Raw genomic sequence first — 5,994 nt, forward strand, 5'->3', positions numbered from 1 at the left:
TCGAGGAACTTCTCTTTAGTAGAACATTTTATCTTCACGTCTTAGGGCCCTACAGACTCAGGCTGATCCTCAAGATTATTTAGCCTGTAGAATTTGAGAGTAAAGATTTATAACAAACTGCGTCATACATTGAGGGCTCAATATTCCTTTGCTTCAATTTCCTTTACCTAATCCTTTACTGCCAAATTTTAAAGGCTAAATATTCTCGAGGATCAGCCTGAATCTATTTAGGCCCTTAGGAATAAGAAAGATTTCCCAGAATAACTATTCAAGCCATTGCGATGACGCGTCGACCTCCGCGCATACCTAGGACAAGATGGATAAAGCAAATTCAGGATATTGCGTTGGAGCGCTTTAGGATCGACCGTGAACATCTTCCTGAAGTAACCGAAGATCGGCGTAGATAGGCACAAACAGTTTAAAATGAATGACGGAATTAATAAATAATAATAATGGTAGCACAACGTTTCATAGAGGAACTAGGCCTTCCCACACGGGGAGTTCGGGACATCTATTATTATTTTTTCTCCTTGTACAGGGATAGGATTGTCAGTCCCATGCCCGTGGAATCAAGTGCAGTGCAGCTCACTGGATGCAATCCGAACACCTTTAACGCCAGGAAAATTCCTGGTGACCTAAAGGGATTCGAACCCAGGACACTTGCATCATAGAGCGAGTACTTTACCACTTGACCTATTGAGTGCCCTGAATGAATACTTTAGGAATTACTTCGGAAGTACCTAAGCTAGATAATCTAAAAAAAAATCTGATCTATTATGGCAATAAATAAGATCTTATGATTCAATTATTTTGCATGCTTTGAATTCAAAAAGAATTCAGAACAGTTAGAGAAAAATTTTAAAACTATATAATAGGGATAATTAAGCTAATTCAAAACCTGCACCAAAGGGAAACTTTTAGCTACTCCTAATGAAATCATCATGTTTTTTCCATGATAAATACAGTATTGAATTTTTATTTATATATTTTATATACCTCAGTTTCAATATTCAGTTAAGTTTGTTCTAAATAAAGCGAAAACCCATTCATATTCACAAATTTAATTTATGAATTTCTCATAAAAATTAAAAGTGTACCTTTTCACCATCGAATTTATCATCAATCAACTATGTTTTCTAATGAGAAATACAATAGATTGTTCTATATTCGTTTTTTTACATTTATGTAATATTTCTGGCAAAGTTATATGAAATTAAGTGTTAATCTTTATTGTTAACAGTAGGGGGAAGTGGGGCACCTTTGAAACTGGGGCACCTTTGATATTGGAATTTTTCACCTATTTTTAAATAAAATTGTGCTTTATTGTGATATAATTTAGCTGCACAAACAGATTGAGAAGCTATATTATATCACGATAAGGCTCAATTTTATTTAAAACTAGGTGAAAAATCCCAATTTCAAAGGTGTCCCACTTCCCCCTATGTGAAGTTTCCAAATGAAATAATTATACCTATTTCGTGAACAAAGAGGGTTTTTCTGAAGTGTCTGCAAATGCTTCAATGGGAAACACTAGAAATATGATTTTTTTTAGAGTTTTTCTAATTGTCTCAGATTGAAAAGGAGAAAATACCAGGAATAAGAACAAATCTTACACTCAAGAGCAACTCAACAAGGTCTTGGAAGCCTTTCGTCACGATTCCACTTACACTGTTTGTGTCCAATTAGAAAATTTCCCTTTTCTCCATTTGGATTAATTTGTTTTCAATAGAAGCATCTTACGCCCGCGTATTTTTTTTTGTATTTAAGAAGTTTTCAAATTATGTTTAAAGAATTTTTACTAAATAGTGACATTCCAGAAAAGTTGAGGAGCAAATTTATGTAATTTTCTTCAGAAAAAGTAAACTTAATGTGTTGAATCTTCTGTCAAAGTTAAAGCGTCTGGAAATGACTTTGAATTAGGACATATACCCTAACCAATCAAATAATAAATTATTATTGGCGAAGAATAAATAAATAAAAGTGATGAACCATCTTTAGATTTACAGTTTGACTTACAGAACTCGTTTTTCAGTTTTTATTGACCATTTTGAATTATTCACCGAATAAACAGTAAATTTACTGAACAAAAATATTTAGCTTATTAAAAGAGAGTTACTTTTAAATTTTTTTTTAAAATAATTCTATTTTTTATATTGTTTTTTAAAATAAGCTATCTGAAAATACATATTTTATAATATTCGCCGAAATAACATAAAAATAGGTCCACTTTTTATAAGGCTTGTTGGGCCCTTGATTTCTATCATATCAAATATTCTTAATTTTGTGGTTCATTGAAATCATTTTGAGACAAAAATTGAAGATTTCTTAGAAGACCGAACAGATCAAATGTATTGCCACAATCAAAATTGTGAAAAAATAAATGCTAAGACGGCGATGACCATAAGGTAGCTTGAATCAAAAATGAAGATAACAATAAAATTCAGTTCAAACTATTTTTTCAAAATTTTCATTTTTTTTTTTATAATTACTTCTAATACAGATTTCAGATCATTAAAATAATTTCATCTAATTTCATATTAGGCAAGATATGTATAATAACTTTCGGGAAGTAGCTAAACCTCTAATCTGAAACCTGTATAAATATTTCCAAATATTTTGGATGATTTTATCTGTCGCTGAATATTATAAAGATTTTTGTGCATACCAAATTTTTCATTTTTTTATTTACGTATGTTTTTGAAAATTTATAAACCTCACCTTGAACCTCACCCTAGTGCTTTTAGTTCATCAAAAATAATTGAATTTAATTAAACATGTATTAAATGTTTTTAAAAGTTAAAAACCTTATACGGGCTTAAGACTTGAGACTTATGCCCTAGACATACTTACGACCTGAGAGACGACTTAGTGGGAAATGATGGAAACGTAGTTTGACCATTATTTCTAATATAATACGCTAAGCCGTCTCTAAGCTAATCCTTAGGTCTGTCAAAGCCCTTAGCCATGTGGCTTAACTGCACTAATTTCTTATCAATCACGATTTTTTAGAAAAAAAAAACTTAGGATTAGGTTATTAAAAATAAGTGACCTATAGAGTTCTCAAAAAGCAATAAAATTACTTACTTATGATTTTGAGACCTTCGGGAACTGAGCTCAACCTCTAGTCTGAAGACATCTTTACAGTTCCTAGTAGTATCACATTTATCGAAATTGGAGATTACATTTTGAAAATTTAATTTAAACTTCGAACTTTGAACTTAGAAGTATAACTACTTCAATTAGATTTAGGTTAGGACCAAACTCTTTTTGATCAACATAAAATCCATTTTTTAATGTATTTTTCTATTTATTATACTAAAACACATTTTTAAATAAAACAACATTTTTGCTAATATAAATATATGCTAATATAAAATAAACATAAAAATAAAAAGAAATTGGTTAATGGTGTTTAGTAGGGATAAATCGTTCTGCGCCTTTTGCTGAGTAGCTTTTCTTTAATTTAAATCGTTTTGAAATTTTAATATTTATATATAATAATTTATTAATTAATTCCTTTAGGACTTGTAACATTTTCTTATGAACAAATACCTAATACGGTATACAGACTAAAGTAATAGCCATATGGCTTAAATTTTTAATTCCTCATTAGACAGTTTATTTTTTTAATTTGACAAAACTACTATTGGAAGCTAAAATGCTTAATTTTAAGGATTTCGAGACTTTTGAAAACTGAGTTAAACCTCTAATCTGTGACTTATAGGAAAAGGCTTTCAGGCTTCATACGCACTGTGAAGAATGATTCTTGCCAATGAATCTGATCTAATTTTTTCAGGCATATATGGGTCAGATTTCGTAAAGGAATATAGAAGGCAGATTTTGTGCGAAACCTGAAAGGCTACCCTATACGGTTTCTCATTCAGTAAGTTCTTGGGCATTCTATAATCTTAAGTTCCGTGTTAATCTTATATTACTGTTTTATAAGGCTATATCTTTACACTTTCTATAAACTGTTCTATAAACTAAAAAAATCAATTAAAAAATTTGTTATCAAAGCTAATATCGTTTTCGGATTTTCAGCACGTTTTTTCTCCTCTTTCTTCCTAAAAGTGTTCCTTGGTTTAGTTTATAAACTCATTATTCCAAACCGACCCGTAGTTTTATAAGAACGTAGGAACTACGTTTTTTCCAACAGCTCACACTTCATGTGTAAACAGCACTAAGTCACCACATGTTCCCCATATCAACATCCTGGCACAGGAAGTTGGTGGAAGAAGCCCGAAAAAAGCTCCTAATAAGGCAAGTGCTAAATCAACAAAATTGACTCCGTAGTTTCACACACTCGCTCCTCAGCTGCTCCCTATCTCCCCATCGAAAACCGAAAAGAAATCGGACAGGGGTCATATATTGTGGAGTAGGGAATTTAATGATCTATCACTCCTTTACCCATTTTCTCTCGGTGAGAATATATGGCTTTCCGGTCTACTTGGTCCACCCCCTCCCTAACCGGATGCATTGGTATTCTTCTTGAGGAAACAATAGCATGTGCAGGAAATATTCTCTTGTGCGGTTGGCAGGAAAATCTTGTTGTGTCATGACAAATGTTCTCATCAATTGGGTATTGGGGGCATTCTACGAGAGAGACACAGTCTGCATGGACAATGCTGGAAAATTAATCATGCAATTCCTTCGAAAAGCAATGGGAAGAGTTAGTCCTGACCTGACCCAATGCCTGAAGGAATTTTTGGTGCCTTTGAGAGTTGAAAATGAAGTTGACACAGTTGAAGGATATCAGGGGAAAGTCGAATCGGAAAAGCGGGGTAGATGTTGACGCAGGCGCTGGGGAAAGTTCATGCCGGGTGTTTCCCTGTTTGGACGACCAAAACTTCAATGATGATGATGATGATTCTAACCGGTACCGGGGGATGTCGTGGTGAATCGGGATGTCCTCGTTTAGTTGCCATCCAACTGTGAATGGATTCACTCGCGTGGTCCTTAAAGGGTTCACCACAGCGCAGAAATCGCGATCTCTGAGGGATTTGATACACAGGACACCTTGTCGTGGAAGGGTTCCAAGTTGGACAAATAAAAAAGACACATTCAGTGCCAATAATTTCATCAAGTCGTTGAAAGGTCCATGCGGTACCGATTTCCCCCAGACTCACCTTCTGTACTCGCGCCTTGGGGAAAAAAAGTATTCGGTTAGGTTTGAAGCTTTCATGTGAAAAGTTACAAACATTCGCCAGTGATTGAGTGCATTTGACCGTTGGTTAAATATTAAATGAGTATAGTGTGGTGCTTTTGTGAGGATTTTTTTTTCTGTTCACGTGAAAATGACCCAAGTTCTAACTAGGAATGTTTGTCCAGTGTGGTGTAACTACGAAAATATAGTTATTTCATGCAAATCACATCACTAACTCGTGCTATCATTTACTCTCCAGAATTGATCCAGTTTTTTTCTTCTGGGTTTTTGTTTTAACCATCTGGACAAAAAATATAGAGTCCAGTGCTGTTTTTTCGTGGCTATGCTTCCTCGAAAAATGCTTCAAACCGTGCGTTCCATTGTGATTTTGTTGGAAATAGAGGAGCATTAAGGACATTATTTCTGGGTAATTTACATGGAAATTTAATTAAAGCATATTTCTGTGAATGAGACCACAGCTATTTCAGTGCGATTTCCCTCCGTTTTCCGCCACCACAGAAAAGTCCATCACATCCTATAGAACTTCCTATATTTGTGACTTTCTCATTCACTGGGAAAAGCTAGAATATTTCCCTTCCTCTGAAAAAAAAGAAGACTGCAATACGCTTTTCAGTGTCAGAGGCATTTTCCCCATTTCATGGAACAATCGTCACAATTAATTTTCCACGGCGCGTGACGCGTGAGAAATAACGAGCAATTTTCCTCATACACGAAAAGTCTCTCACATTCCCGAAGGATACGAAATTGAGGAACAATTGCCGCAACACATTGACTAATTTTGCCAATTTGAGAGACAAATATCCCTGGCATTGAGAGAAAATGTCTCAAGC

General features: G+C 34.1%; 1 protein-coding gene across 2 annotated transcripts in view; it reads left to right on the forward strand.

Moving 5' to 3' along the window:
* The first annotated feature begins 4,916 nt into the window (after positions 1-4,916).
* LOC129797953 (zwei Ig domain protein zig-8-like) overlaps positions 4,917-5,994 on the forward strand; it is a 163,621-nt gene continuing 162,543 nt past the window's right edge. The window contains exon 1 of one of the 2 annotated variants that reach the window (XM_055840849.1): positions 4,917-5,570. The gene's annotated coding sequence lies outside the window, so the exon portion shown is untranslated. The remainder of the gene's footprint in view (positions 5,571-5,994) is intronic. The other variant, XM_055840848.1, reaches the window with a different exon arrangement.

The sequence above is a fragment of the Phlebotomus papatasi genome, chromosome 1 (genome assembly GCF_024763615.1).
Source record: "Phlebotomus papatasi isolate M1 chromosome 1, Ppap_2.1, whole genome shotgun sequence".
Classification (NCBI taxonomy): domain Eukaryota; kingdom Metazoa; phylum Arthropoda; class Insecta; order Diptera; family Psychodidae; genus Phlebotomus; species Phlebotomus papatasi.